Source organism: Thamnophis elegans, chromosome 5 (assembly GCF_009769535.1).
Source record: "Thamnophis elegans isolate rThaEle1 chromosome 5, rThaEle1.pri, whole genome shotgun sequence".
Lineage (NCBI taxonomy): Eukaryota > Metazoa > Chordata > Lepidosauria > Squamata > Colubridae > Thamnophis > Thamnophis elegans.
This window is the reverse complement of record NC_045545.1, coordinates 98,171,952-98,179,224: the sequence shown is the minus strand read 5'-3', so window position 1 is coordinate 98,179,224 and position 7,273 is coordinate 98,171,952.

Here is a 7,273-nt window from a genome sequence, read left to right as displayed (position 1 = left end):
GTTTCAAAAATTTTTGGGAACCTCTTCTGTAGGTGTGGCCTGCTTTCCGGGTCCACTGGTGGAACCTCTTCTAACCGGTTCGGTAGATTTGACGAACCGGTTCTACCGAATAGGTGCGAACTGGTAGGAACCCACCTCTGCACCGGTATGTTTAGCCACAGCCTGGGTTGCAGAGAAACACCAGCCCAAACACGGTAGCCTAAAATATGGTTGGATAATTTGAGGTCAGAATATCGTAAGGATCCAGCATTGGCTGGGTTCAGACAGCCACCTCAATTTGACTGTTGCATTGCTTACTTGTTTTTTTTAAAATCGGATTTCATCCTACTTCGATTATTTTATAAGAACGCAAAGTGATGAAGATACCTAATACTCGTCCCGTCTCGTATTTTGCCCTCAACAACAATCTTGCGAGGTGGGTTGGGCTGAGAGGGATGGACGTGGCCCAAAGTCGCCCAGCCAGCTTTCATGCTTAAGGCAGGACTAGAACTCACCGATTCCTGGTGATTTGATCCACCTGTTCTGACCTAGGGTTCCCAAGAGCATGACGTATAGTACTCATCCCGACAAAAACCCCTTTTATTAATTGACTGTGAATTCTGCTCGTTCACATCCAGGAGAGTTTTTCAAGGGAGGATTTATGGTCACAGACCTTATCTGGCTTGGAGAGCTGCCAGGCTGATATCTGCAGAACTTGGCAAGGAGCCTCGGAGAGTCACGAACCAACGAAGCGAACTAATTGTCTCCTGCAAACTCCACTCCCCTTTCGCTCCTCTTTTATTCCCTCTGGGAGGGGCCATTCACCGTCCACCTGTGGCCTTCCTCCCAAGTCGACCCCTGTTCTTTAGCTGTTCCCTTCATCTGGCAACTCTGCACATGCGCACACTGGGAACAGGCTCCCGCTGTTCTTCTGCCCCGACTCCGAAGGCAGCTGATAACTGTCAGACGGCCCTGGCCCCCTCTCTGCCTCCGACACAGAGACCTCATCAGAGTCTTCCCCAGACTCCAGGACTGGCCCATCTTCCTCCCCAACCTCCTCACTGTCCAAATCTGCTGCCGGCTCCGATGGCCACCGGTGAGCCACATCACCACCTACCCAGCTTTCATTCCTAAGGTGGGACTAGAACTCACCAACGCCTGGTTCCTAGGCCAGCACCTTAACCACCACACTAACTATTATCTCACTAATATTTACTCATGTCCTGGATTCAAGCAAAACACTGAATCATAATATTACTAAATAGTCTGTGCTGCACATCATGTTCCAGTAATGACAACAAAGATTTATCTCAGTTAACACTAACCACGTTTAACAGATTGAGCCAATGCAGCCCCCGCTCTTCATCTGTGAGTTTATGGAACAAAACACTGTCTTTGCAAATCGATTAAGCCCCACCTTTGCACTCAGACATAAGTTATTTATTTCCCTGGGTTATAGCACAAGCCACCGAATTTGGTTCCTTCGGGGCTTAGGGCTAAATGTCATGTTATTTATGAACCAGCTTTTTCTAAAAAGGAGAATATAATCAGACGCCGTCAGCCCCAGGCTGTGTTCTCTTCTCGGGGTCAAAGCCAAACCTCAACAAATTTGTCCCTCTGTGACAGCGATGAGCTCATGTATCCGAGGGTGGAGTTGTGCAAGAGCCAACACCAGTGTGTTTTATCCGGGAGGCGCTGGGGCGAACCGCCGTGTGTCCAACAGCCCCTCCGTTCCAGGGGCCGAGAGGATCTCTTGTACAGGGAAGCTTCGTGCGGTGCAAAAATCGGAGGCTCCCTTAAACTGGAGAAAAGGCCCTCTTGAGTTATTTACTCCTAGGTGCAATTCTGAAAATTCCCAAGTGGACCTCGGTGGATTTAAAAAAAATAATAATGGATGTCTTTCAAGAGTTGTCCTGGAGACTATTACCGGTATTACGCATCTCGTGGACTGAATCGGAATGAGAAGAGAGCTGGAAGGGACTTTGGAGGTCTTCTAGTCTAACCCCCTGCTTCCGTGATGGCGAACATGTGACACATGTTCCACAGGTGGCATGGAGAACCATATTTGCCCGTACGCGAGCCGTCAGCTCTGGCGCACAGCTGATTTTCGGCCTTTCCTGAAGCCTGGGGAGGGTGAAAACCAGGCCCACCAGAAGTTTGGAAACGATGCAGTTCCTTTTGTATATTGTCTATTCCCTCACCGAAGTCATTTAGGAAGATGTTGAAGAGTACTCGGGCGAAAACAGAACCTTGTGGTACCCCACTGCTTACTTCCCTCCATGTAGATGTAGACCCATTAAGGACTACTTGTTGAGTTGTTGTCGTCAGAGAGTCACAAAATCCATCTATCTATCCCACCTTATTTGTAGTTTAACAAGAAGTAGATGGTGGTCTACTTTGTCGAATGCTTTGCTGACATCTAAGCATACTATGCCCATCAGCATTTCGCTGGCCTACTAATTTAGTCAAAGAAATAAGAGTGTGTGGGAAGTTATCATCCAGCCCTCTCCCAGAAAAATGAAACATCCTAGGAAATATTGAAAAGGCAGAATATTTCTCTGGATGTGAAAAGAAAGAAACATGTTTTAAAAGACAGAATAGTTGCCTGCAGCTTCCTGCCCATCCCCACTGTTAATGGGCCATTAAGAAGGCCAAGCTAGTCCACTTTACATAATAAAGACTTCTCCACTGCAGCTGCAGGGGGAAGGAATGCTGGAACTTTACCCAACTGACCACATGGCATCTGAGAACTCATCCATACCTGGATTCAAAACACAGCCTAGAGAGTAGCCCCTGCATGGCACCATGGGAGTCTGACAACCAATCAGAATACATTTCTTACACAGGAACAGGAAACAGAGAGGTGGGACTAAACAGGGTATAAAAAGCCTAGCAAGCCCCTCCCTCAGCCCTTCTCTTCTTCTCCACCAACATTGAAGCATGTGATCACACTTTCTGTTCAGGGTTCAAGCCACGTGGTCCTGTCCACCATTAAAACCATCTTTCCAAGCAGCCTCCGTGTCTCCAGTGTCTTTTTCCCCACTTGGAGCCGAACCCAGAAGGACATTTCTTTCATCAAGTGGAAATAGAAATAGATGGGAGATGGTGTGTTTTAGTCCCATTTTGGGCATGAAAAGCCACCTAGGTGATTTTGGGCCAATCACCAGGAGACAGGGAGTTCTAGTTTTGCCTTACACGTGCTGGCTGGGGAATTCTAGGCGTTGTCGACCACCTATCTTAAAATTGCCCAGGTTGAAAAATTCCTAAATGACAAATTTCCTTTCTGGCAGACCCAAGTCTCCCAGAAGCCACAATTCCTCACGTTTTATTGTTTCTGCACTTTTCACAGATGCCTCTCGTGAACCGAAGCGATCCAGTTTAATTACATTAACGTAATTTAGGACTCCGTGCAGCAGAGTTGACAGTCGATCAAAAGTTCTTGCTGGCTTCTTCCTCTTCCAGGATCAGCCATTTCCCCCCGACAGACGCCATAACCTTTCCCCATTTCGGGTTGCCAACTCTTCGAAAGCTGCTTCTGCAGCAAATCATCCATCATGGGAGTTTTGGCCAGAGAAACCTGTCAGGCCAAGGCATGGGAAAAGGAATTGGGGGGGGGGGGGAATCTTATCTGAATATAGATTTGTTCCACAATATATTCTCTTTCTCTCTCCAAGAACTGAATGGAGGATACACTGGGGGGCGGGGGGGGGGGGAGAGAAATGGAGGATTAAAATTTTATCTGTTACAGAAAGATAAATATATATAGGAGATGGTGAGTTCTAGTCCCACTTTGAGCATGAAAGTCAGCTGGGTGACTTTGGCTCAATCACCAGGAGACAGAGAGTTCTAGTTCTGCATGAAAGTTCTAGTTAGGCATGAAAGCCAACCAGGAGACAGAGAGTGCTAGTTCTGCATGAAAGTTCTAGTTAGGTAAGAAAGCCAGCTGGATGACTTTGGCTCAATCACCAGGAGACAGAGAGTTCTAGTTCTGCATGAAAGTTCTAGTTAGGCATGAAAGCCAACCAGGAGACAGAGAGTGCTAGTTCTGCATGAAAGTTCTAGTTAGGTAAGAAAGCCAGCTGGATGACTTTGGCTCAATCACCAGGAGACAGAGAGTTCTAGTTCTGCATGAAAGTTCTAGTTAGGCATGAAAGCCAGCTAGGTGACTTTAGCTCAATCACCAGGAGACAGAGAGTTCTAGTTCTGCATGAAAGTTCTAGTTAGGCATGAAAGCCAGCTGGGTGACTTTCGCTCAATCACCAGGAGACAGAGAGTTCTAGTTCTGCATGAAAGTTCTAGTTAGGCAAGAAAGCCAGCTGGGTGACTGTAGCTCAATCACCAGGAGACAGAGAGTTCTAGTTCTGCATGAAAGTTCTAGTTAGTTAAGAAAGCCAGCTAGGCGACTTTGGCTCAATCACCAGAAGACAGAGAGTTCTAGTTCTGCATGAAAGTTCTAGTTAGGTAAGAAAGCCAGCTGGATGACTTTGGCTCAATCACCAGGAGACAGAGAGTTCTAGTTCTGCATGAAAGTTCTAGTTAGGCATGAAAGCCAGCTAGGTGACTGTAGCTCAATCACCAGGAGACAGAGAGTTCTAGTTCTGCATGAAAGTTCTGGTTAGGTAAGAAAGCCAGCTAGGTGACTTTGGCTCAATCACCAAAAGACAGAGAGTTCTAGTTCTGCATGAAAATTCTAGTTAGGCATGAAAGCCAGCTGGGTGACCTTGGCTCAATCACCAGGAGACAGAGAGTTCTAGTTCTGCATGAAAGTTCTAGTTAGGCATGAAAGCCAGCTGGGTGACTTTGGCTCAATCACCAGGAGACAGAGAGTTCTAGTTCTGCATGAAAGTTCTGGTTAGGTAAGAAAGCCAGCTGGGTGACTTTGGCTCAATCACCAAAAGACAGAGAGTTCTAGTTCTGCATGAAAATTCTAGTTAGGCATGAAAGCCAGCTGGGTGACTTTGGCTCAATCACCAGGAGACAGTGAGTTCTAGTTCTGCATGAAAGTTCTAGTTAGGCATGAAAGCCAGCTGGGTGGCTTTGGCTCAATCACCAGGAGACAAGAGAGTTCTAGTTCTGCATGAAAGTTCTAGTTAGGTAAGAAAGCCAGCTAGGCGACTTTGGCTCAATCACCAGGAGACAGAGAGTTCTAGTTCTGCATGAAAGTTCTAGTTAGGTAAGAAAGCCAGCTGGCTGACTTTGGCTCAATCACCAGGAGACAGAGAGTTCTAGTTCTGCATGAAAGTTCTAGTTAGGTAAGAAAGCCAGCTGGCTGACTTTGGCTCAATCACCAGGAGACAGAGAGTTCTAGTTCTGCATGAAAGTTCTAGTTAGGTAAGAAAGCCAGCTGGCTGACTTTGGCTCAATCACCAGGAGACAGAGAGTTCTAGTTCTGCATGAAAGTTCTAGTTAGGTAAAAAAGCCAGCTGGCTGACTTTGGCTCAATCACCAGGAGACAGAGAGTTCTAGTTCTGCATGAAAGTTCTAGTTAGGTAAGAAAGCCAACCAGGAGACAGAGAGTTCTAGTTCTGCATGAAAGTTCTAGTTAGGTAAGAAAGCCAGCTGGCTGACTTTGGCTCAATCACCAGGAGACAGAGAGTTCTAGTTCTGCATGAAAGTTCTAGTTAGGTAAGAAAGCCAGCTGGGTGACTTTGGCTCAATCACCAGGAGACAGAGAGTTCTAGTTCTGCATGAAAGTTCTAGTTAGGTAAGAAAGCCAGCTGGGTGACTTTGGCTCAATCACCAGGAGACAGAGAGTTCTAGTTCTGCATGAAAGTTCTAGTTAGGCATGAAAGCCAACTGGCTGACTTTGGCTCAATCACCAGGAGACAGAGAGTTCTAGTTCTGCATGAAAGTTCTAGTTAGGCATGAAAGCCAGCTGGGTGACTTTGGCTCAATCACCAGGAGACAGAGAGTTCTAGTTCTGCATGAAAGTTCTAGTTAGGTAAGAAAGCCAGCTGGGTGACTTTGGCTCAATCACCAGGAGACAGAGAGTTCTAGTTCTGCATGAAAGTTCTAGTTAGGTAAGAAAGCCAGCTGGCTGACTTTGGCTCAATCACCAGGAGACAGAGAGTTCTAGTTCTGCATGAAAGTTCTAGTTAGGTAAAAAAGCCAGCTGGCTGACTTTGGCTCAATCACCAGGAGACAGAGAGTTCTAGTTCTGCATGAAAGTTCTAGTTAGGTAAGAAAGCCAACCAGGAGACAGAGAGTTCTAGTTCTGCATGAAAGTTCTAGTTAGGTAAGAAAGCCAGCTGGCTGACTTTGGCTCAATCACCAGGAGACAGAGAGTTCTAGTTCTGCATGAAAGTTCTAGTTAGGTAAGAAAGCCAGCTGGGTGACTTTGGCTCAATCACCAGGAGACAGAGAGTTCTAGTTCTGCATGAAAGTTCTAGTTAGGTAAGAAAGCCAGCTGGGTGACTTTGGCTCAATCACCAGGAGACAGAGAGTTCTAGTTCTGCATGAAAGTTCTAGTTAGGCATGAAAGCCAACTGGCTGACTTTGGCTCAATCACCAGGAGACAGAGAGTTCTAGTTCTGCATGAAAGTTCTAGTTAGGCATGAAAGCCAGCTGGGTGACTTTGGCTCAATCACCAGGAGACAGAGAGTTCTAGTTCTGCATGAAAGTTCTAGTTAGGCATGAAAGCCAACTGGCTGACTTTGGCTCAATCACCAGGAGACAGAGAGTTCTAGTTCTGCATGAAAGTTCTAGTTAGGTAAGAAAGCCAGCTGGGTGACTTTGGCTCAATCACCAGGAGACAGAGAGTTCTAGTTCTGCATGAAAGTTCTAGTTAGGTAAGAAAGCCAGCTGGGTGACTTTGGCTCAATCACCAGGAGACAGAGAGTTCTAGTTCTGCATGAAAGTTCCAGTTAGGCATGAAAGCCAGCTGGGTGACTTTGGCTCAATCACCAGGAGACAGAGAGTTCTAGTTCTGCATGAAAGTTCTAGTTAGGCATGAAAGCCAACTGGCTGACTTTGGCTCAATCACCAGGAGACAGAGAGTTCTAGTTCTGCATGAAAGTTCTAGTTAGGCATGAAAGCCAACCAGGAGACAGAGAATTCTAGTTCTGCATGAAAGTTCTAGTTAGGTAAGAAAGCCAGCTGGCTGACTTTGGCTCAATCACCAGGAGACAGAGAGTTCTAGTTCTGCATGAAAGTTCTAGTTAGGCATGAAAGCCAGCTGGGTGACTTTGGCTCAATCACCAGGAGACAGAGAGTTCTAGTTCTGCATGAAAGTTCTAGTTAGGCATGAAAGCCAACTGGCTGACTTTGGCTCAATCACCAGGAGACAGAGAGTTCT